Source organism: Scophthalmus maximus, chromosome 21 (assembly GCF_022379125.1).
Source record: "Scophthalmus maximus strain ysfricsl-2021 chromosome 21, ASM2237912v1, whole genome shotgun sequence".
In the NCBI taxonomy this organism is placed as follows: Eukaryota; Metazoa; Chordata; class Actinopteri; order Pleuronectiformes; family Scophthalmidae; genus Scophthalmus; species Scophthalmus maximus.
This window is the reverse complement of record NC_061535.1, coordinates 10,957,318-10,983,501: the sequence shown is the minus strand read 5'-3', so window position 1 is coordinate 10,983,501 and position 26,184 is coordinate 10,957,318. Positions and strand designations below refer to the sequence as shown.

The 26,184-nt window shown below is 43.4% G+C and overlaps 1 long non-coding RNA gene across 1 annotated transcript in view; it reads right to left on the bottom strand.

Moving 5' to 3' along the window:
• Positions 1 to 1,884: 1,884 nt before the first annotated feature.
• The window catches only part of LOC124849757, a 40,396-nt gene continuing 16,096 nt past the window's right edge, over positions 1,885 to 26,184 (bottom strand). The window contains exons 2-4 of the long non-coding RNA XR_007030284.1: positions 2,618 to 2,680; positions 2,432 to 2,517; positions 1,885 to 1,971 (exon numbers count right to left, since the gene is read on the bottom strand). This is a non-coding gene — a long non-coding RNA (uncharacterized LOC124849757). The remainder of the gene's footprint in view (positions 1,972 to 2,431; positions 2,518 to 2,617; positions 2,681 to 26,184) is intronic.

Genomic DNA, 26,184 nt, shown 5'->3' with positions numbered 1-26,184 from the left:
GACACAGCAGCATCAGCATCAGCATCACGGTGTGTCACCGCCACAGTAAAAAATGTGTCGCCGCCATCCTTCGTCCCATCACAAGGCTGTCGACCGAAATCATTTACAAAGTCTCTTCCTGCCCCCCCCCCCCGCCCCCCGGGGCTGCTGTCGCCTCGCCTCCGCAGCACTTGACAACCCTGACACTTTTTTCTCTCCGTCGACGTCGGGTGCAAACACGCCGCAGCCCATTGAGCAGAGGAGGCCGACGGCTTTGCGTCGCGATCACCCTTGAACTACGGAGGGGGCGGCTCTCGGATTCCCTTTGAAAACTGACTCCTGTCTCCGGCCCCTTGACATCAAAAAAAAAGAAAAAAGGGAAGGAGATCAAGAGGAGGAGATGGCGGACGGCGGCGGCCGCAGGGGTTACTAATTAAAGGCATGGATTATTTATTTTCTTCGCGGTGGCATTTTGCCTGTTTGCCAAACAGCTGCTGTGGGCTGAGCGCTGCCTTAGCTTGGCCGACTGCCTCACTCTGGCTGTATTGTAGACACATATGGTCACACACACAAGTTCTCCTGCTCGCAGATGCACTCGTTGCTACACGCACACACACACACACACACACACACACACACAAGACGTTTTTTTTCCTCCTGTCATGGAGGAAAGGCCTCTGGGAAAGTGTCATGATGGAAACTCACGCTGAATGTTCAATGGGCTACAGTATGGGCAGGTATTTGTACAGGCGGGCCATCGGATTTGAATGTGGCCAAAGAGGATTTGTATTTCCGCATTCTCGACTGGTAATGTTTTCAAAGAGAATGCAGGTGTCTCTCAAGAAACGATCTCTTGCTGTCTATGTATTAGCTTTCCGGAGAAAGCCCGTGCCTCGCGTGAGCGACGTAAGAATGAATTATTGTCGAGATGAAGTCGACGAATTGTGATGCCTGAAGTTGCGTGTAGGTCACCCGGCCTGGCCATCACATTTGTGTTTCACATATCGAGTGGTGCAGATGCCGCGAGTCGGGGGAAGCCGAGGTCGGGACAGTCGAGGACGAGAGTTGTATTCATTTCTTCTCAGTGGGACAGTGCGATAGGGGTGACCTAAGAATACTAGAATCGTATAATTTATCCAACACTGACCGGACACTAACCACGGTTCCAAGTTTTGAGGCAGATAATAAACGGGGCGATTGTGTTTGTGGTGGTTTCTTCTCGCCTCCTCGACGGAAGTCAAAAGCCAGTGCTTTGAAACCCGTGTGGTTTCCTTTGGCTTTATATTGATTTAATATGCATTCTACTTCTGTTTTTTCTTCTGTCTGTATTTCCCTCTTTCTTTATGCATCGGTTTGGAAAAGCGGTACACATGCATGTCGATGTTATGCGTTAACAGATGCCGCAGTGGTGGTGCAGCATTCTTTCATGGCCGTGCAGCCAGAGAGCTCGCAGGCGTTGCTTCATAAACACAGTACGCGCACACAAACACAGGCGGCAGGAGAAACGCCCGACAGATAGGTGAAAGGAGAATTCCTCTGGCCACGGGTCGCATCGCCCGCCGGGACCTGTACATCAGCAGTCAGCTCACATGGCGTGTTCCACTTCCTCGCCAGCTCCCAAATTTTGTGGAGAATGTCCAGATTTGAACACAGCAATTTGTCAACCGGAAAAAGGCAAAGGGGCAAAAAAGTAAATGCGCCCACTTGTGTGAAGAATTGCAGCTGTAATGTGTGAAGCAGCCTTCATTTCTCACGCCTTTAAAAGCTTTCAGAGATCATTTGTGTTTCAGCAATTGCTAAACCTGACACACACACACACACACACACACACACACACACAAAGAGATCTGTTTTTATGAGCAAGTACTGAGAAGATATTTCAGAGAATTTGTGGCATTTCACTTACATTGTTGTTTTTCTCTTAGGTGCGAATGAAAATTCATGAAGGCTCCTGACCTGATGTGCAAGTCGTGGACAGATGAACACGTCCACCTTGGAACAAAAGTACTGTTTTGAACTGAAATGTCATGTCCTTTCATCTAATATCCAATAATGTCTCCAGACCACCATCGCTATGGAAAGAGAGTTTTATATATTTGAATTGGCTTTATTCATCTAATCAAAATATGCTTGCTGATTTCAAATAGTCGGACTTTAAGCTTTGCACCCTTAAACGTTTGGTAAGATTTTAATTAATGACACTTTCTTACAAACTGAACAGGGGGAAAAAAAATCATATGGGAAATTTAAGGGTCATTGTGCTAATTGGTGAAGTCTACTTAATGTCTAATTTCTCTTTGGATCAATTTTTGGTGAAGTCCAATGTGGCAACACTGGTTTTCCATCTCTAGCAATCATGCAAAAATGTCAGTTTAAATATCCCGCCCTGTGGTGGGAATCTGAAATAAAGATTGTAAATGCAAATATTCTTTTATCGCAAAAATGAACTTACCTTTGCAAAGGGATCGCAGCATCTAAACGGAGTCTGCGATGTCTGACCAAGAAGCTTTGTCGGAGTATATTCTTATAGTGGCAACACTGTGAGAAAGGAAAAAAGAAAAGCACCGAGATAAGTTATGGGAGGAAATGGATTCGGTAAGGGGGAAGGGCGGACAGGCCGTATGAGATATGACCGCACCTGTGTATACGGCTGCTCCCAAGGCCCCATGGGTCAGGTCGCACAGTGGCAAAGAAAAACATCCTATAAAGAAGAAAGAACATCGTACATCAGTCAGAACGTATATCAATCAGAACACGGCAAGAACATTGTATAGTCAAATTCCGTTTCGGTCTCCGCCTCCCTCCATATGGTGTTGTACCGCGGCTTCCTTCGTTTCTTCTTCTTCTGTTGTTAAATGCCGCCTCAAATTGCTCCGATTGCTCTATAGTCCGAACCCCAGTCAATTTTTTACATATGTGTTCATATGGCACAAGATTCATACGCATATGCTGGTCTCTTCACAACAGATGAACTGCACAGCCTCGATTCGGGGGCTCTCTGACACATGGCACACACTTACTCATGCATATAAAGATAGACACACACACACACACACACACACACACACACAGACAGACACTGTGGCAGACCTGGCAAGAGTTTTGGCAGGGCCAGCATGAAACAGAGTCGGGAACAGCAGGACCTCGCGCACTCAGAGGGACGGATGAATCAGATTAGTGAGGTGAGGATGTACTGTACCCGGGGGTTGTGAGTGTGCACATTTAATAAGCAGCCACAGTCTGACAGTCCCGGAGCCATGCTCTGATCGCTAATGACTGGACACTTCTCGTCTTCCCTTTGCCCTTTTCCTCTCGTTTCACATCTCTGTTCTCCATCGCGTGCGCAATTAGTCAGTGATTTGTCCAAAGATGTGGCAGCGGATTACGGTGATCAATCTCCTCAGCAGCGCTGGAGGCGGCGGGATCTCGGCGACACGAAGGGATCCGGGCAGCTCTGATTAGCGCTCATTGATTGAAGTCGTGCCTTTTGAAGGGGATGCTTTTAATTGTCAGCTCTTCAGACCCTCGGTCTCCAGTGATACCAGCTTCAAAAAGAAGAAAGAAAAAAAAAGGACTTGGAGAAGTCTCTCCTTCCCCTTTTCTGTGACATCAGCCTGAAGGAGATCGTATCAAACCTCCGACGCCCCGGCGTCCATCCCTCCTCCGGAGAGTGTCTTCCTTTTTGCCACCATATGGCGCACACCATGCATGTGACTAAATCAGTGCTCCGTTGTTAATGAACAGCAACAAGTCACAGATTTGGGTGCGCACTGAAAGACAGAACCATATGTCGAAGTCCCTCTGGATTTTGTCAACTTTCTCTTGTGTCACAAAGGTCAAAGAAGCAACTCAACATTACCGGGTTGGTGGCCAACAGGGAACAAAACAAAAAACTTGTTTCCTTGTGAGGCGCAGTGTGGGTGTTTGCGACTTTCGTAGTCATCAGATCGGAAAAGGCGCCGACAGTCGCCAGGGGAATCCTACTGACTCCTTCCCACCGGACGCATGGTCACAAAGATTCGGTCGAGCCAACCCCACGCTCGGGCGGTCTGAGGATGGGGTTTCGGAAGACGGCGCGAGACGGAGACGGTGCAAAGAAAAAGATGCCAAACTTAAAAGAGAGCTCGCCTGTGGAGAGGCAACGATGACTCACCGTCTTCTCTGCCCGTGCGCACTCCGGCGAAGCTGCGCAACACTCTTGACCGGCTGCGATGGCGTGAGATCCGGCGTGAGTCCCCGAGCCCAAAAATCAAACAGGAAGTAGTGGCAGAGTGTTGTTATAACAGCAGACTGTGTGTTGTTGGGTAAGCAGGAGATAAGTTATAGAAGGCTTAAGGTTTCTCTCCTTCTCACTGCTCATTGTCAAGTTTTCAAATCCCTTCTCCTTCATCCAAGACCACGTGTTAAAATTTGATCGATTCATTTTAATATCGTTCGGTTCAAAGTGTCTTTGTAGGTAGATGAAGGTCAATTTAAAGTAGATTTATAACTGGGGTTGGAAGAAAAGTTTGGAAATGCTGAAGATGGGATGGATAAACTTTTTGGGTAAATAGTGCATTGCATCATTTTTCTCATTCACCAACCACATGACCGGAGACACAGCACGTCGTCTTCCTGAGAGGAGTTTTCTTTTTCTGTTTTGCTACTTTGCATGAATTGTCTGTATCATTCAGGCATTTGTCTGCATCCCCGATTTTTCTCAAGTGGAAATAATTAATTTCATTTTAAGGATTATACGCAGAAAAAAGTGTTTCAATGGCCCGACCGGAGCAAACCTCACAGCCACTTGAATATAATAATTCAAAACTGCTGCATCACACATTACAGTGTCCTGGGTGTCTCGTGATTCTTTATCAGACATACATGATCAATAATCCTGACACAGAAGCCTGACTCACGTTAGGATGTCAGTCACACAACAGGATCAATGTTATCAAGAAGTGGAGCCCGCAAAAATACCGACTCTAACCCAGAGAAACTGGGTCGATGGACGTGCCGCGGTTGGAAACCCTTTTGACATTTCGATCTCTAAATACCTCTGCTCATTTTTTCCCTTTGCTGACTTTTCTTGGCCTCCATCCATCCATCCATTTGAGGTTGCGTCATGCAATACTCCACTTTTAAGGGGGTTGCCGTCTTTAGCTCGAAGACATATTTTATCGCCCCACTCCACAGTCAGCTCCTTATTGGCTCTGTTGGATTGTTCCTCCTGTCTTTTACCGTGACTGCTGACACCAGACGTATTTCAGCCATGGTGTTACGTCGAACCAAGGGCGTTTCAAGGGCCTATGGGGGCCCCGGGCAAAAGAGACCTAGGGGGCCCTATATCAAACCAGGGGCCTTGTTAGTTTTTTGTCAGTCTCGTACACCAAATTGTCGTTGCTGTGGACTAGCGTAATCAGCCACTCTTGGGGGGCCCCCATTCAACTCGGGGCCCCCGGGCAATTGCCTGCTTTGCCCTACCCTGTTTAAAAGCCCCTGCGTCGGACACATCTGACCGTCCATTCAGAATTCATAAAAACATACCATGTGAAAGGTAGGAGGGAAAAAAATAGCGAGTGAAAGTTTAAAAGAGAGAATAAGGAAATGGAAAGAAGAGGGCGGGAAAAGAGATGAAAACATTTTGACCAGAACGAGCGCAGAAGAGAAAAGCAGAGCCGAGGCGCCAGAAAGCAGACGTAAGATATAGTAAGACAAACATTTCATCCCTTTTTTTTTGGTCTTTTTTTTTACACATTCAAGGTTTTTCCTCCTCTCAGTGGAGGAGATTTCCAGGAGTAGAAGGGTGGAGCTGAGAGCGAGGGAAGAGGAAGAGAAGAGGAGAGAGGGGAGAACAGTGAGCAGGAGTAGATCACATAAAGTACTGTAATATAATAACAAATGCCTGCATGTGTTGCTTTCCCCACTCCGCTGTTCCCTACAGAAATCTAAAACAATTTGAGTAAACGCTCCTCTCGTGGCCCAATATTCATTTTAGAATTATTGAAGACTTGATTTGCAGTTAGAGCTGCTCAGATCATCACAGCACGGACCACGATGGAGCAGATTCCCCATTCGAAAAAGATTCATTCTGTGAGCTCCACTCGGGCACATTTCAACGAAAAGAAAAAAACTGTAGGTTTCAAGGTTATTGACGTTGTCTACACCAAACCCCCGCCCTCCCTGCTCTATGTTAGGTAACTGAAAATAGTGACATCGGACAGTTTCTGCCTCTTTTTGAGGTGGCAGGTAGTGAATATAGAGCGGGTCGTGGCTCCATTCCCGGGCTCCTCCAGTCCGGATGCAGAAGTGCCGAACCCCTGACGGACCCCCGGACGGCTGTTTTCATCAAAAATGTGAATGTTGCGTGACAGGAGAGCGCATCACATGCAACAGAAGCGTGGGTGCGTGCGATTGGTGTAAAGTGTTAAGATGAACGATGAAGACAGCTGGGGAACAGTTACATACAAAATAGGATGTAATGTCGGGATTGTTTTGTTTTTTCACCTGGGAAGCCATCGTGTTTTCCAAAGGGGGGGGGGGGAAGAAAAAAAAAATCTCCCTTATGTCTGAGCCAAGTTGAGCCACGTTTACAGCATCTCTTATGAACTGGGATGAGAGTCAGCGAACGGAACCTGAATGAACCCGGAAAGCGGATTTGCGCGTTTAACGTTGCTCTTAAGTGATTTCTCCGTCAGCCAATCACAAAGCGGTGCTCTTTTCATCACCTCAATTAGCAATTCCCCCGACGCCAACCTCAGCTCATAACTTGCATCCAGGACCTCTGCGGGCGCCCCGGGGGTATTTAGTACTACGGGTCGATCGTAGCGTTCTTGCTCTTGACTTGGCTTTAGTCTCAAATGGAAGGCTACATCAAAGTCTGATGAACGTTTGATCGATAAAAGCTTTGATTCCAGAAACATAGTCTCTTTTCATTTGCATCCCTTTTTTGTTTTCCAGGTAATAAGTTCATATTCATCAGCAAAGTGCATTTCCCCCCCCAACCACCTCAAAACAACCCTGTCAGAAACGTTATACGTTATTGTTCAGCGGTGCCACTTCTGTCTGTATCTGTAGGAATTATTAGATGTTCATGCGAAAGGAGCCGGTAACAACTTTTTTCTTCTTCTGAAAGTGAGGCACCTCCTGTCATGTCTCTGCCGACTTAATCATTCCAACTTCCTTTGTGTTTCTCTTCCCCATCTGCTTCACTCTGCATCGCCCACGCGCGCGTCTCTTTCAGCTTCACCTCGACTATAGATCAACCTCGACAGAGTCCTCAAGTCCCCGACACATATCACTTTTGACCGGTGAATCAATAACTGAATTACTTTTATGAAACAACACCACTAGAAGCGATGAGGGCTCCGCGGCTGCCTCAAGCCAACCACTTAACATTTTTAATCTCGCAGGAATTCTGTATGGATCAGCCGGTTGGGGGGAGAGGTGGAGGGAAATCGGACACCCGGATGTTTTTTAATTAGAGGCCGGAGCCAAACAGGCGATGTCAGCGGGGCCCCTTATCAACATTAGTCAGCAATAGTGAATGTGTGTGAGCATTGCGATTGTACAGGTCATTTAAATAGACAAAAAGACCCATTAGCATTTTGGGCATTTGGCGAAAAGCTGTCACCCTCAGCAATTTGCTAGGAAGCTGATAGGCAGACACTCAGGATGAGTGGGCAGACACAGACGGACAGGTTCACACAGACGGACTAAAAAAGTGGGATTTGGACCAGATGCACAATATTTTAACAACTCTTTTTGGGTTTTTCGTGATCAGTAGGTCGAAAGCATTTGAATAACTATGTTTGAATGTGGAATATCATTACATGTTGAGATATAATCATTGAAAGGCTTGTAAAACAATATTTAAATGTACAGTAATCTTGGCGTCCTAACATAAATAAATGAGTAGTTAAAAGTCTTTACAAATTCAGCCCGCTAAAATTCCTCTGACTTTGCTGATTTATTACTGACTGGGAATAAAAGGTAATCGGTAATAATGTCCTTTGGAGACAGTGCCCCCAAACAACCCTGGGTTATGTAGGGGGCGCTCTCGAGGTAGTCCAAAAAAAATGGGGGCGGATGGAACTATAGCCCAAAAATGTAACCTTTTTAAGGAAAAACTTTTCCCATTACATAATTATTTTTTTGGGGGGAAAACCAATGACCAGACTCACGTGTTCATACCGAGGTATTCGTCGCTGACTGGGGGCTTTGGTGTTTCTTTATTAGCGGCCCGTCTCCATGACAGCGTGTTATTTCCCAAATACAACAATTCTTGTTGAGTTTCTCAGTAATGAAGCTGTGAGAAGAGGATGAGCAATGGCACAAAGTGGTTACTGCTCTCCAAGCACCACTGGAAGCCGATGACCTCTGGCTGCACTTAAGTGCAGGTACCCTTGGGTAAGATGTCTGATTGGTCGAGTACTCCCGCTGTTTACTTCAGCAAAAAGGTCAGAAAATCTATTTCCTTTAAGTATAGCATGCCGACTAGCAGTCATCTGTTTTGAATATCCTCCATGTTCAAACAATAATCTGCAGGAACCTCTTAGTTCCTTTAAAAAAAAAGGTTCCTGGGAGAAAAAGTTCCAGGTAATTTTGGTCAAAATGCGGTATTATGCGAGTATTTTGTAATGAATAATGTATGTATACAATCTGGTCTTGAAACCTCTCATTTTTTATAAGCTTTTGGGGATGTTTAATACTCATTTAATTATATATATATTATTAAAAATCAGTCCAATCAATTTCTCATGATTTCTCATGCTGTATTTTCTTCTATAGCTTCACGGCTGCATCACCGACTCAAAGCGAAGTAAACAACAAATTCTCATTATCCTCTTGTGTTGCCCACCACAAACAAATTGCTTTTAACACAGTTGAACCGATCAGACTCATGTTTTCCACAGCTGACAAATCTCATCTGAGCCACTTACTCCATCAATCCTCCTCGGTAAAGTCTTTTTTACAATTGTTCATAACTCTGACTCCTTTCAAGACATCATTAGGACTTTTGTTTTGCAATTTTCTCACTAGTAAGTCAGATCCTCTCGTTCCTCTGCTCTCATTACGTCAAAGGGTAAGTCTAAAATGAGCATGTGCCCGCTCCTCATACTATAAATAAGAGTCCATATTTATTTCCACCTGGCTCAACCCACACTTTCAAGCCCTTCCCGTCTCAGCATGAATCTCTTTTACATCTTCATTCCGAACCCGGCTAAGCATTGTACACACTACTCTTTCCTTTATAACAAGGCCTGTCGGAGATTAGGAGAAACTCTACAATAGAATCATACGAAGAACATGATTGGTTACTTGTATTATTATCACAACACTCACACAGAGGCAAGTTTTAGCAGTTCTGTGCTCCCCAACAAAGTATCAGTCTAAAATTTTTAATTTTTTCTGCATGGTGTTGTTAACCACAGACGATACCATAGCTACGTTGCCAAAATATATAGAAAAGGATTCAACAGACACCATTATATATCTATTTGCCTACCTCAGTGTCGTCTCCTCTGGTCTATATTTTTGTCTATATATTTCACCATCTCTCATTTTATTGTTTTGTATATTTGTATTATGAGATTCTGTGAGGCATGTCTTGATTAACACCTGACAACCTAGTCCTGGATGATGTTTTTTATTAACTTTAATATTCTTGTTCTTCATGTTTTTTTTGTTCTGCATGATTATAAATGGTCTGAATAACTTCAATCTTCTATTCTTCTCTCAAGTTGAATGAAAAATTGCATTTTCATAATTCTGGCAGATTTCACATCAATACTAGTTAAAGGGAACTGTCCCGGTGTGGAGTCTGATGAATTGTCGAGTGATGTCATTTGATTTCGCATTGGTTTTCGGTTAAAAAGACGGAAAAGAACTGTTGGTACTGTCGACAGGTTTCGACTAGGCAGACATCACCCCAAGAACATCCACCCTTGCTGAAAGTGTGGTAGGAGCGCAATGCTACATCAGCACAGTTCTCTTTCACACCACGTGCAGTGCAGAAACCTATTTTTCTGGCAGAAGGGATTGGTGCTGGGCAAAAACAAAGTGAAATGACCATATGACCGTTTTGAGATCAGTTTTTGAGTGTATGACTCATGAATTAGGGCCAGGGGTCCGTGTGCCCTTCAATATGTGGAGGGAGTGTTTGGATAGTGTTTCCCTGCTCATCATCTGCTTCATGCCTGCATTTTCCTCACATGTACAGTTCGCTCTGCGGGGAACAGGATTCTAGTGGAGGCATCTGGTGAGAGCATAGAGAACAGGCCCCGGGCCATTACGTGTGCTCCACAGTTGGTGCTTGCGCCAGGGAGCAGAAGGGTGTGAAGGAGGACCCTCTGCTGCTCCGGAGGGCCAGCAGGCAGAAGAAGGAGGGGGAGACAAAATCAGTGATACTCCACAAGGTGTTTTCACACCACAGGATGAAACAAGTGTTGCTCAGTCAGAGCTCTGGTTTTGTCTGGTCTTGTGCGCACAAAGACGTTCCGTTGAAGCTTGAAACGGGTAGCTATAATGGCTTCACAACTTTACATAGTGTTATCTATCAGTTAGATAACTCTCAGCCAAACTTTTATTCCACCACATGCATCGTAGCTATCCATTTTCATCTCCTGTTGTTTTTTATTAGGCCAAAAACATGTTTTTTTGGGGGGGTTTGGTTTTCCATGATCTATCCACAATTTGCCCTTCAGAGCTATTGAAAAAAAGTTGTTTGAGCCCTAGGGAATACTCCAATGGTCTACCATTACATACCTTATACAGGACATCATGATTAAACAAAGTTTATTGAGTGATAGGATTAAATGAAATGCCGAAATGCTTCCATTTACAACATAGACTACACAAAACAAAAGTTAACCCAAATCGCTTTAACTGTCTGATGCATTGTACCATCATTTGTTCAACCAATTGCACGAAAATCATTGCTTTGTCATGTTTGCATCGGTGTCCATAAGGCATGCCAGAGTTACAAATGCAGGGACTGTCCATATGGACGAAATCCACAACTTCACACTTGGGAATCAGAATTATTTTGAATTTGCGAAAACAGTGTCCTTCCTGTCACTTTTGACAAGTCCCCTCTGACCCGTCTTGCTGACCCAAGTGTTTTAGCCCCATGAACGGCTGCTAGACACATTTGGTTTGTGTGTCGCACTATTCCCTGTTAACTTCGAGTTTTAGCTGTTTAATGACATTGAGGCGCCTGTGTCTGGCACCGGCAAACCCACCACATTCAAGAGTCACGTAGATGAGAGACATCTGGCTCATTTTGAGATTTAGTCAAACAGCAAACTGAACCTCTTGACTGCGTTTGCATGCTGGGTGTTCCGAGCTATCGCCACATAATGGGATGTTTGGAAGAGCGGGCTGTTTGCTTTAGCGGGCAGGTGTTACTAATGAAGTGGCCACTGAGTGGATATTGCACTAAAGAAAGAGGCACCAGCCGAACAAATTGAAGGGGAATCAGGCTGTTGTAGACACAAGTCATGTCTCTGTCTTGTAATGCAGTAACTCTGGCTGTCTCCAAGACAGACCCCATTTCCACCTGGTTCATTTACTGTGGTGTAAGATTTTGCCATTGCATACGCCACACTGCCTGTGTTTTTTTTTTTGAATGTTGAAATGTTATATTTAAAAATTTCTTTCTGTTTGACCAACACAATCGTCGCCACAAGTACAGATAAGCCAATGTGTTTGTTTTCTTCAGCTACTCAAATGATAACTATCCTGGAGATCACATTACTCCAGTGTTGCCATTTACAGGTTCATTTTGTGGTATGCAGGAATAAATCAATTTGGATTCATGATGTCAGATGTTAACAAAAAAACACTCAGATATGATATTTATGTAAAGTATTGTCCCTTAGCTGTGTTTATAGTTTCTTGCCCCAGGACAACGCAAACCAAAACATGAATCTGTTCTTATGGATTCATGAGGGGTCATAACTTGTTCTTAAATTGAAATATAAAATATGACCAAAGTTCTGATTTAACTCATATGCACCGGTCGAGATCAAATCTGTGGGTATGAGCATTTCCTAAGTGAGGCTCAGTGTATTTTATCTACTATATGACTACAGTATTAATCCATACAATTTTGATCAAATCAGTCTATTGATCCTTAGGGGTAATTATTGGAATATCCAACACCCTACTGCAGCAAAGTGCATGTAGCAAGACATAATACTAATAGCCCAAACTTAAGGAAATTCATGAATTCGGTCAGAGTTGATCAGAATAATTGGAAATTATAAAAACATAAAGAGTCCAGCTTGTTAGCAGATAAGCACAGGAGCCTCAGAGTGTAAACACCGTGGGGATAAATATTGTTTGGCTCTTATATGGCTGTAAAAGTGAAACACTGAATTGGCCCATATTTTATCACAGGAGCACACGCTGGGAACCACATTAAGAAATTAATTCCCTGCAGAAAGAAAGACGCAGGCCTCCTAAAGTCAGGCCTTACTCATTTAGTTTTACAAGATAAATGGCATCAGTTATGACAAAACATACAACCTACATATCATTTGTGCAATGCCTGCAAATGTTATATCGCTCTTTATGGCTAATTTAGGCAGAGTGGAGTACAGCAAATAAATCACAGCAAGTCGCTGCCGTTTGTATGAATTATTGAAGGTATTTACTTTCAGGCTCATGTTGTGACACGGTGGTATTTGGCGTGTTTTTTAAATAAATTCACAACAGAGAGCTGGCCACATGTATCACTCTCTCCTCTGGGGTTTCTCTTGATGATCTCATTTCTCTCTCACTGTTGCTCTCTACCTGGCTCTGATACGCCACATCCAAACCTCACAGCTCAATACATCTAATTTCTTCTCTATTCATATGTGCTTGAGGGTGCAATAAATGAAATAACAGGAATATACGAAAGACATGCTGCTTTCCTGATTTTATTAAATTGACAGGGGGTGAACATGATTAGACTGGATCTCCAAAGTCAGTTATGTGTGGGGTTTTTTTCTTTCCACCACTATGTCCTGGTGACCTTCATGCTAATGTTAGCAGAGCCAAGATGCCATTAAGGATAATCAGAAAACAGATGCACCGCCATGTGTTCCCTCTTTGAGAAGTCGCACGAACAATAACAAACAAATAACCTGTGAAAGACTTGAGAATAACAGAGTGAAGGAAACTGGTTTTAAGATGTTTTATTCTCATGGCAGCAAGGTCAAATTTCATGTCAAATGTGAGGCTGATCTTGATGTAATTTGGAAATAATAAATGCAAAATTACAGTACATAAAACTGTCAGTACAGGTTGTTGTGTTGTGATCAGACTTAACAATTGCTGTCTCATGCAATAAATTAGCATCAATGCCTTTAAAGACAAATAATGTTAAAGAAGGGGACGTGAAAAACATCGAAATAAGTGTCTCGTTGGTTTATCATGAGCAAACTGTGCTAAAGCATTATTAATGTTGAATGACTACTAGACTTTCCATAATCACCTTTTTGGGTCTCTTTTTTGTATTGATGTACAATACCAATGTATCATTGTAAAAAAAAAAGAAAAGATTAAGTAGATAAATTAATAGGGGTCGGGTTGTGTGAAGGCATAAACAGCCTCTAAAAACCCAATTAAAGTCAGGTATCAAGCTGCAGTGGAGTACCATAGGGGCCCTTCAGGCAAAACAATAGGACTTTCCAATGGGAGGCATCATATTGTAATGATGGTAGCGCTGGTCGGATTAAATTGGGCTGGGACAGGTGGAGAGGTGAGCTGAGTCTTCAGGAGGCGGACCTCCATGGAGCACTCAAGTATCCACCGTTAATTTTTTCCTTCCTTGCTTGAGAGGTGGAAACTGGCGTTTGAGCAGCGCCTCAATCACACATTGGAGTCGAGCTTCTTGGAACTCGCTGGTGGGGCCAATGGCGACTATGCTGTCTCTAGACCAGTGGCAAGCCGTGGGATCCCTGTGAGGACCAACACCATTATTTTCTGGAAATAGCTGCGGGGGCAGAGCTCAACTCAAACAGCATGCATGTCTAGCAGAGGACCCCAGTGAAATGCTGACCATCATGCTGAATCAGTGTGACCATAGTAACAATAACCAAGCCCCATGTCGTCTCAGACAGTCAAACATAAGGCAAGAAATGTGTCCTACCCAATCAGCTTAGCTCCATGGTATTACGCATGACATGTGAAGTAATTAAGGGCCTGCCCTCCCCATACTTTACTTGCCCGAGAAAACAACCCATGATTGTAACTGCTGCATTTTTCGTAACCCAATAGGGTAATGAATGGGGCCCTGTGAGGAAGATGGGTGAAAAGTATTCATTCTTTGAAACTTTTTGCTTCGACCAAAGTAGCGGACCTGCCAACATGTTCGTCAGTAAAGTCAGTTTGCTAGAATGGTTAAAAAATATCTGAACCCTTGAGGAAAGAATAAAATCCGATTTGGTTGAAATTCAGGTATCTGGACAACCAAAACATCATCCCCTCACCAACATCACGGTAATTGCCAGGGGCAATAATCTGTTGCTATAACAGCCTCTGCTTTTCTTGTATGACTTGAATAAGTGTTTGGGACGTATCTGCATGGACCGGCTCCCATTTAGACAAGAGAGTGACAATAAGATAAGATAACAACCATCCCCAATACTTTCATCACAAGACACTGTTGTCTACGATATCACGGCTTAGGCTGGTGGGCGAGTTTTCCTAAGGGGCCCTCCTCGTACCATGAAAAAAGCTCCAGACAAGTACACTTAAGTACTGGTCGTATGTGGACATGCTTTATCCTACCTACTTAGTTAATATTTTAGAGAAAATTTGATTTGAAATAGATGAAGTATAAGTGCATATCATTCAAATTTTGTGTCAACATTTCCCAGCCAGTGCTTTGGACAGTCATAAACCTGTACTTAACGGTTATTATAGTTATTGCTATTTCTAAAACACCGCTCTTTGTGGTGGAAACCAGTGCCTGAGCCCAGCACTCCAGTGGATGAGCTGTACGGAGAGGCTGTTTGACTTTCAGAAAAGAAAGGGATTATGTCTCATAACTGACAGAGGGCAACAGGATGTGGTGGGATTTATTGCCATGTGAGCACAGTCTTGCTCTGACAGCCCACACACTGCCTGACTGGCCCTCCAATCCATTGGCCGTCCAACAACATCATCTCCTCCAGAGTGCTGAGGCCAGATATCGACTCAGTGGCTCAGTGTTTGACAAAATGCTTTTAATTCTTTGCTCATTGGATCCGCAAATAAATGGAAGGACTAAGCGATTAAACACACACACACACACACACACACATAGGAGAGAGACTGAAGTCTGTAATTATCCCCAAAGAGGAAGAAGAGGAAGGCAGGGAGACATTGACTTGAGAGTTGTAGGTCAATCTGGAAACAGAGGGCAGCAAGAAGCAAGTGGCTGTCCAAGTGCAGGAATTAGTGGCCTGGCAATTACACTCTTCACCATGTACACAGGCAAACGTTCCCCCCTTCGCTCCATCACCCGGACACACACACAAAAACACAAGAAGACGAATGCTGTGCAGTTGCAGGTGCTAAGTGAGTGGAGAGTCTGATGTATTCAGGGGGACACTGCTTCATCCAGCCACTCTGGGATCCTGAAGTGTCCAGGAGAGCAATCCAGATCCAGGAGGGGGGTCTGACAAGCCAGACTGACCTTGTCTGCACTAGCAGGTCGAGTAGAATAAATGACAGTGAGGTGAACATCAGTCTTTGGGGCGGTGGCAGATATGAGAGCGATAATTTCCACCCCTTTGCCGAACCTTTAAGAGTGCAGAGAGAGACCGCGAGTTCTCTGTTCTCAGGCCTACAATCTGTTAGATTCTCATTCAGCAAAGTCAGAGCTTTCTTGGCCGTGTTCTCACCTGCAGGATTGTACATCAGACACAGCTCGTTCGTCTTCCTAAGGCATGGACCCAGTGGAAATGAGGTGGACAGACCACAGGAACACTTTAGATGGGAGGAATGGCCAAGAGAGAAGGATGATGAGAGAAGTGGCAACAGCACAAACCCCACAGATTGAAAAAAAAAAAAGTCCAAGTTTAAAGGGGCAATAACAAAAGGCTTTTACCTTTTCAAGGCACAAAATGACTGTAGTTTACCCGCAGGCGATAGGAAGCAAGAGCTCTGCAATCAGTGATTTCTCACATTGAAAAGTCACTTTTAGCGCCATACTCTGCTAGTATTAAAACCATCTGCTTCTTCAGACGGTTCACAAAAAAAGTGAACGAGTGGGTTATTATTATTTTGAAAACTTCAAAATAATAATTTTGAAGTTTTTTTAGTATCCAATAAGTTGATGGTGAAGCATGAACTAGTTGGTCTAATTAACCATTAGTCCACAGCAGGATAAGTGAGACTTCAGTGTTTGTGTTCATGTTGATGAAGGAACATATCATCCGGTGCAAGTGCGGCTCACTGATGTGTTTTTAATAGTTTTTGGTTAATAACCGGCACAGAGGAATACGATATATCAGGCTTTGGAGATGCAACCAATACTCGGTTGTTCGGTTCTGCATAAGAAAATACATAAAATTATGGCTAGACAGGCTCTAGTATGAACCTGAACACGTGCCGCTGTTGCGATTGCTCCTGTAAAAAAGGAATTTAAATTGTTTTTGAATGACTTTTTTGGCCTCAGTGGGGAAAGCAGTAAACACGACACTGATTGTCACTTGAACCAACAGTCCAGTATTCACAAGAAAACTCTTGGTGCTGCATCCTTATTTGCCCCACCCGCTAAGACTGCTGATGTCCATTCATTTCACAAAACTGAAGTTTTAAGGCCTTTTTAGTTTTTTTTTAACATTTGTACAAGTAGCTATTTAATTGAGTCGAGGCCTGATACATACATTTAAAGATGAACTCCTCTATGTTTTGTCCTTGGTGTTCGGCTGCCATATTCTCTTTTTGAAAAGCGATTCATCACTCGCACGCGGTGACTCTCGGGATGGGTTGGTCCGAGAACGATGCACCCGTTTGATCCTTTGTTGCTCAGTGATGTAGGTAAGCATTTCTCTGCCGTGTTTGAAGGTGCAATGGGACGACCCAGTCATGCCCGCTGTGGCCCCTGAATTGGATTTCAATTAGTCATTTAGTCAGTTCATTTGTTGATATAAAACTTTGCGTGGTCCCCTTCTATTGTAACTTGTGTGTCATATCTAAATAACCTACAGGGTTCACTTTGCCTTTCGATCTTACCGTAGCTTAAAGGGTTTTTAAAAAGCTATTTTTTAGTCATCCTTAGACTAAATTGGTTTAAAGACGTTCAATTGTGAAAGAATATTGGGGAGAAAGTTGGTGGAAGTTAAGAGGAACAGAGATTATGTACTTTGCCACATATTCCTGAGCTCATAAAACTGACAGACAGCGGTGGCAGATCCTTTATCGCTATCTGAAACCCCGGCCTTTAATAAACTCAGTGAATTTGCATCACAGAGACTCAATTAAGCCCAGTGCAAGAGTGGATAGAGATGTATTATCCATCAGCCTGTGGGGGGAGCAGGTTGTGGTAACGACATAAAAATATAACAGTAATTACAAATGAAGGCAACAGCACGGAAATGAATCAATCAAGCTGTCCTTGTTTTAAGATGCAGTGGCTTTTGTCGATGTGCTGGCTGTCGGGGAGAATGGAACTCCTGCAGGACACATCCATCAACCCAGACAGCACCAAACCTATGATGCTGGTAAACAAAGCGGGCATAGTGCAGCGTGTCAGGTGTAGTGAGAGACACTATGCAATGCAAACTAATAGACATGTGGAGCAAACATCCAGGGGAGAGAAATACCCGCCAGCTAAGATTTTGAATGCGAAAAAAACAAGTTGACTAATGTGTTTAAATCACAAATGGAGCTACAGCAGAGCGCCGCGTCCCCGCGGACTGTGACGCTGCAGATCCGCTGCTCCCGTTCGAACTAAAGTCTAATTTTAAATTTTGAAGTGCACAGAAGGAAGACACAGATGCACGCTGAAAGAGTGAACCGAAAACTCCGGGGCCCAGTCCCCCGTCCCTGCGGAGCCAAAATGAACCCATCTCCACCCGAACCCCTCCTCGTGACACGCCTGTAACGCCCGCAGGCTCCATCCTCAGCCACCTCTTTTGGCCAAACCAGGAAGAAGGACTGATGCAGCAGACATGGTTAGTCGAATTTAAGGAAGAATTCATGAATATAACTAACAATTACAGAACAGTGTAGAAAAAACTCATCTCATATGCATTAGGGCCACAATGACGTTTAGAGTTAGGGAACCAGTTTCAATAATCTACCAAGAGTTGATTGGTAGATTGGTAACTTTTGTACACAATCGATAACCAATTTTAATGTCATTGTAATTTGCAATTTTCTAATTAAATTAAAATAACACAAAACAACTAATGTTTACCTGGGAAAGCAATATTAGTTGTAAAAAAAAAGTATTTATGCTACATGGAAGGGTCAGATTTCTATTAAAAAAAAAAAGAAAGATTTTTGCAAACAACTCTGAGATTGAATAAGTTTTGAAAAACAATGCAACCCGCCACTAGTACATGTGCATTTCCTTAGGCAGCAGAATCACTGAAGCTTTGAAAACCACCAGTCTCTTTTCTGTGTTTGCACCTTGAAACGTTTTTTTTCTTTTCTTCTGCTGAGAATGTGCTTACCATACCAGCTTTCTCAATCGCCTTTACAGTCTGCGCTGACATATTTCGCACACTTTGCTCACTTGGCGTTCTCTCTTTCTATACGCCATACCATTAGGGCCCTGCGTTAGATAGCGCTGTAAAACGCTTCCATACTTTAATCCCAGTGAAGACGGAGCTGGAATATGAAAGGCATTTCACAAAGGCACTTAGCGCAGCAATCTGTGAGCCACTGTGCCTGATGGTGTCATTATTAAACCCCGAGTCTATTCACTTCTGCAGCACGGCTCCATCAGCAGGTGTGGTATTTTGGGTCAAAGGTCGAAATGAATGTAAAAAAGGAAGAAGGAAGGGAAAGCCGTGCTCTCGTAAAACGTGACCGGTGAATAGATGTTAAACGCACGCGGTACAATACAGAGGCTGCCCAAACCTGCAATGTGGCCCGGAGGAAAAAAAACACGACTCTTCCTCTCATGGAGATTTTCCCATTTGAACCGGTTCTCCCAAACACTTGTCTCGCCCAATTTAGCTGACGAGTGGAGGAGAGCAAGCGGGGGCATTTAAATGCAGGAGATGTCAACATGTTCGCCCCCGCATGTATAGACGATGTGACTCCTCTTGCCCCCCCCCCCCCCCCCCCCAACCTCTTCCGATGATCTTAAACCCGCCCCCTTCCGAGTCACGAGCTCTCCATCGCTCGCTTTATTTTGACCACTTTTCTTCCCCCCCTTAGTCTCTTGTCTCGTTCTCCCTCCTCTTTCTCCCTTTTCCTCTGGTTTGTCCATTTGCATAATGCAGCCTTTGCCTGCCGGTGAAGGGGAGTGCATCCAGCCCACACTACCCGCAGCTGTAGCGCGCCAGCCGCGGCGGTATATACTGTCGAGGCGCCCGGCGACAGCAGCAGCCCTCGCTCCTCGCACACGGAACGCGGTGCTGACAGGATTATAATTAACGGCAAACGCGGGAACCCGGAGCGAACTTGCAACGAGTGAACTTTTTTTTTAGTTTTTTTTTTTTTAATCGAGCTGCATTTCGAAACAAATCCCACACGGCACGGTGACGTTTGGTTAAAGTGTCCCCGGCACAAGGTGGCTCATTTGCATCGGTTTCCAGCGAGAGCGTGAGGTAACATGTCACGATACCAAAACACTGGCAGTGCGCCACTTTGAAATCAGAGTTTATCGCAGTCAAGTGCGGTGCAGAGATACCAACCGTGACAGACTTAACATTTCAGCATGGAAAAACATCACATACTTCAAATATTCAGCCCCAACAGGTTTCTGTAAAAACAAAACAAAACAACAACCTCACACAGGCCGGCCAATCGTGAATATGTGAATAACTCACCTTTGATCATGACGGAAATATGTATACACCGCATGTAGAGTTAAGCTCACAATACTCACATTGGAGCAGAATGCAATCACATAGATGGCTTTATTATGAAACGCAAAATAATCATGATAATAATCACTTCTGAGGTGAAATGTGATTTGATGTTGTGCTTTGCAGCGCTACATTAATCAAGTGCTATAAATTACACACTGTGCGTCTGACCGTTCACAGGAATATAATAATAAAAACATGGAAGCTTGAGTCTATTTATATGTATTTTCATATTTGAACTTTTCGGCTACATGCAAGTTACAGTGAGAGAAAAATTCAAACCTAAGATAACTTTTTTTTTTATGCCTGCACCATGAGATCAAATGGAAATATTAATATCTAGATGATGTGCGCATCGTTTTGCCCAAATTTAACCTGACACGTTGTATCTGTGGAGATATGGGGATCTCAACCAGAATTTTAAATATCAATTTTTTTGTTATTTTTCTTCTTTTTAAGAGTTTTACAAAGTTTCTGTGGACCAAACCTCACCACACGAGACGCAGGCAGTGTTGTGTGTGATGTGAGCGTGTGTGTTTGCTACATACTGTAGATGTACTTTATTGATCCCACACTGGGAAATTCCGGTGTTAGAGCAGCGGGTATCAGTCAAACAACACAAAAATAAGAAGTAATACAAATGTAGAAATATAAGAGCCGCAAAACTATACAAGTGTAAGAAACACAAATATAAAAGAAGTGCATACATAAGCGGTTCTGCCGAGGATTATGGCGTTGATTCTATGTGACTGTGACGCCTCTGACTCGGACAGTCGCCTGCTGCGTTTGTCGTATGTGAACGGCACACTCCAGGAAAGAATGTCAGACAAAGTTTTCCAGACATTTTCCGGAAAATTCTTTACAGTTGTCACAGCTCATAAAGGAATAACATAACAACAGATAGCACTTTGATATTTTACACCACTATGTACAGCATCCTATGTAGCTTACACAATATACTTTATGCAATAAACCAAACAATGCTGTCATGCTGCTGATTTCACTAATGTAAAGAAGCTTGAAAGTAAAAACGTGTACAAATGGTGGCAGCACGCTGAGCCAAATGGCTAACGTGTTTAAAGGATCAGGGGGGCTTCCTCGCGTCTCACAGGCAGTTTGATCAATAGGACATACAGTATATCCCGGGGAGAAGGGCATTTTCTGCTAAGGCTAAGGTGGAAATGGCCGAGAGAATTAACATGTTTCAAAGTCCCGAGAGGGACCTCAGCCGTGAGGTCAGCGCGGTTAACAAGATTATCATGCTCGACTTGAGTAGCAGCTGAGCAGTAATATTGTTGTGACATCCTGCATAAAAGATCTGACCACCGTTTCACAAAAAGTCAAGGTGACTGTCCCCAGCAAGCTGAAACAGGAGCTGTAGAGGAGCCTGTGTGGACAAATAAAACCCTTTGAACACAGCAGTTATAGTTGGACATGCTGTACACTGTGTGTACACAGTATTGGGAATCCAAAACTTACTTTGGTCAAAGCTATTGTTTCCCCTATTACCCCGGTCACAGAATCTTTGGTTTAAATAGTCAGCATTTTTCAAAGACGCTATTGCGAACATGCGTATCTGTTTATCGGCCTTCAAAAGTGATATATCGTCAAAAACTTCAAATGTGAGTGTCAGGATTAATGTTCGAGTAGGTTTTTTTTTCTTCTTAAAATAAAGAAAATGGGGTTTATTGTATTTCCGGTGCAAGGTTCAGTTAAAGTGTTTGTAGAAAGCGAGACATTAACAAGAAAGATAATTTGGCTTTTCGCTCTAATGATGCGTTCAGACCAAACGCGAAGCAAATTCTTCACTTGATGGGATGACAAACAGAGTCGATGCAAAGACGCGCGTTGACGCAAATCCCGTGTCACTCAGGGATGCGTAACTAGCGCCATTCGCTTCACCCACTCCAGTGGAAATATTTGAATTTTGAGCGAAACATTTGCGCGAGGCAAAGTCCGACCGACATCACTGACGTCCACGCTTGAAACAGAACTGGCGAGTATCTGCGCATTTTGTACATATTGTTGTGAGTGTTCGTCTCGGCCCACTACCACCGGACCAAAGAAAAAGACTCATCGCGTGGATGCGTGACACGTTCTGTGATCACAGGGGCTCATAGGGAATTTGAGGAAGAAATGGAAAACGATTGTCGAGCTTTCGCCTTAAAGGCACACCCACTGGGAACCAGTGAGCGTAGCTAATTGAAGTAGGGCTTTGTTCCCCGCGGTGCCGCAAAAAACAAACTGTTAACGTTTAGAAAATGGTTGCTGAAGTTCACTGAAGAAGAGAGTGACTCTGAGCAAACTTGTTCCAGTCGTCCGCTGTGTTGCTACAGCTGCCCTGAGACGCCATTTTTCAGCTCTTAGGGGAGTTCATTTAGTAACATATGTATCTGCAGTGGCATCAGAAAGATCAACTGCAAAGCCAACCAAAGAAACAGAGAAATAATAGTCATTCCCAAACTGGCAAAACAATTCCCAAAACTCTCGATATAAAGAAAAATAAGAAGTGCTTGGTGATGTAGAAACACAACGATCATTGATTCATGTCTAAGCCTTGGAAAACACTCCCCGTTTGCCATGTGGTTACTCGGTCTAGAATCTCAAATTAGCCAAGCATAGTTTGGCACAGCTCTGTGCCCGTGCACTGCGCCAAGGAGGCCAAACTTTGACAGAGAGAGAGAGAGAAAGAGAGAGAGAGAGAGAAAAAAAAAGGACAACATGTTATTTACTCCGTTGACAGACCCAGAATTTCTCGCTGCTCACAGCACTCGCCGAGAGCAGGAGGCTTCATCTGGCTGACAGCTGGGCTCCAAAAAACCCTCACTCCATTCCAGAACTTTCCAGGAACGAGTGGATCTGCTCCCTGGCATGACAGCACAGGGAGAGGGAATAGCGACATGTTGGCCTTCAGAAAAACTTTAAAAATTTGCTGCAGACGTGAATCGGCAACAAGTTTTAAAGTCCGAAGCCCAATAGCGCCTTCTTCAATCACAGCCCACATATCAGAATTAGTTACGTTTTCTTTTAAGTATTCTCCTGCAATTCTAATGTTTTTCTCATTTTTATTAGCAATTTAACTTCAGAAATGTGCGGGTTACCATCCTACAACCATTACAAAAAACTCTGACTCTTTTTTGTTTGCATAGGCAGAGTATTTGGTTAAAAAGCGAATTAGCCAATTACATAATTTTTTAGCGGAAATGGCACCAAAAAATATTGCCCCGGGCCTTGGTGAAGGCTCAGGGGCAGAGCTATCTCACAGGATTTGCTGTTTTTTTGAAGCAACTTGTCAGATCAGTGACTTCAGTCAGTCAGACAGCACAGGTGGCAACGGTGGGAAGGAAAATAGGTCAGAGCCATAACAGGTTTAATAACCGAATGTCTGACATTCTGCTTTGAAAATATATGAAATAAAAAAAATACAAATGTAAAAAAAGAAGAAGCAGGAACCGCAAAACTATACAAAAATGAGGAATATCAGTATACAAAATGTTTAAATGGTAGCTGTTGAGCTAGCTGGGAAGAAACTGTCAAAGGACGTGTAATGTTGAAAGATGTTTTCCCTAAAGTCCTCGGGAAAATGTTTACTGACGCTATAAATCAATTGAGCAGTGGAGTCATTTTCTCGTAGACTTCAATAGAAACTGTTTTGTTTTCGCAACTAGGGTGTCGCCCTCTGCTGGCGACTCCAGAGAACACATGCTTCAGGCACTTCCCCATTGGCTTCATTTTCCGGACCCCGCGGACCACGTCCATTTTTATATACAGTCTTGTGTTTTGCGCTCAATAATTGCAGCGTCTCGCTGAGCAGAAAAGTGATGTTAACCTTGGTTAGGGAGGTGGTTGACACACAGAAGCAGACAACCATTCAACCTCACACTCATATAACCTGCATGTGCGTGGACTGTGGGAGGAAACCAGAGCAACTGGATAAAAAAAAAAAAAAAACACTCAGGCACAAACTCCAATCAAAACCACAATCTTCTTGCCGTGAGGCAACCCTGCAGCCCTCACTCGTTCTGATGTCAAAATAATGGTGATGAACACAAAATGAGTTATTGAAAGCCGCAGCACCTTTCTCTGGATTAGATTAATTTTCCTTGACCTGTTGTATTTTTTAGGTATTTGTATATTTCTTCTTCTTTTTCCCATTCCTCGGCTCCCTCCGAGTGCCTTGGAGGAACACAGAAACCCATGTTTCCTTCTTGCAGTTAATTGGCTGTTTCTTGCCTCTTTCCAAAGCTGCCCTACAAACACTTCTCTCTTTACACGCTCCATTAGACTCCTTTTCTTAGACATGAACAAAGAAGGATGACTCACGGCACTTCTATGGAAAACAAGTCAGGGCTTCAAAAATGCGTCACAAGCTCTCTCTCTCTCTGTATATATATATAGATATATATATAGATATATATATATCTATATATATATACCTATATATATCTATATATATATATATACACATTTAAAACATTTTAGGAATGTAGGTTTAATGTTTGAGAGGTCAGAATCAAGGCTTTTACAAATTTCAAAATCTGCAGTGAATAGATTGAACTGCCACATATTAGAGAAACCTTCTGTGGGTGAAGCGATTGTACCTTTGAGCTTGGGGCTTAATGAAAAAGAAAGTGTTCCCTAAGATAGTGAGACCCAGGGCCGGACTTCTCATTGTCTCTGTGTGAAGCTCGGACTGAGAGCCATCCCCTGCAAAGTATGACAAATTGCTTCTGCTCCAGGAAGATGAGTAAAAAAAATTGTGCCGTGGCTCTGTGATGTGAAAATGTTTGACATATTTTTTAAGGGAGGCCTGTTTATTTCCTTGATATTCCATGTCACAAGATTTGACTATAATAAGCCTTTCAGTAGTCCCAGCATGACATGTTGTCTTTGAACTCCAGCGAAAGTACTGCAGAGCCAAACGATTGCAAAATTGCAGACCCTGAACATTCAGGGACTACATTTATTTGAATTGGTAGATGAACATAAATTGTACATATTTAATATAAATATAAATATGTAAATATTAGAGAGAGAGAGAGAGAAAAAAAAAAAAGAAGGGCCAAAATTGCAGTAGAGGATGGGATCGGCTGACTCTCAGTCAAATGCATGGGCGAACTTTCAATGACATAATTAGACCATTAGCTTTTGGGCCTATGCTCTGGCACAGTGGTGTTTTCGGGCTAATTGCTAACTCCAGTGTGCTAACATGCTCACAGTGACAATGTTTGCATGTTGATGTGTGGCAGGTGTGATTCAGTAATTGCCGTGTTCACCATCTTTGTTCAACGTTTCACGCTAACATTTACTAATTAGCAGTAAAGTCAGAGTACAGCTGTCGGGGGGGTCGGCGTCAAAAGGTATTTCATACAGAAACAAAGACAAAGCTGGTTGATAACAGCTCAGGGGGCACAGACAGTTACGAGTCAAGGGGGTCCACCAAAGTCATAAGAGACGGATATCATAATAGGAAATAGATGGACTGGGAACCGTGAATATGCATATAATCTTGTGCGCTATCATCAGGGCAATTTCCCAGCCATCACCCCGTTAGTAGAAGAAGACAGTGACATAAGTCACATTTTTGACACTGTCAGAATTTCTTGCCAGGCTATGATTTGGTCACAATCTTTCAGCTATTTTTTAACCTCTCATAATGTGACGTTGGACCATTTTTGGAGCCACGACCAAAGACATTGCCGTACCTCTTACACGTTGGTAAATGTATCTCTCCGACTGCCCAAAATTACACCGTGTATTCTTACCGTGAATCAATAGGATTCCATGTTTACCCTTCTCCGACTGTGGAAAGTTCCCCCCCTGGGCAACGGAGGACATTATACGACTGGTACTGTTCACAGGCTGTGCAATGCCGCTCATGATGAGTAAACTTGGCTTTGTGTGTAAAATTTGTGCAGTCACCCTTTAAAGGACTGATCAAAGTGAACAATCTCAGAGTTCATTTCATTTCAGTTGACTCAGGTCTGTAGTATTTGCATTTGAACAAAACCAAGCGTCGGCGTATTTGCTGTGACAGCGGTGAATCAGCAGAATTTGCTTTTGCTTTGTAATGACACGCGTAAAAAAACAACAACACAAAGAAGATTAAAATTACAACATAACTAGAAGCATATACGAGAACAATGCAAATTTTGGCCACTTTGAAAATGTGCAATCAAATCCTGGCCAGAGAGAGGGAACA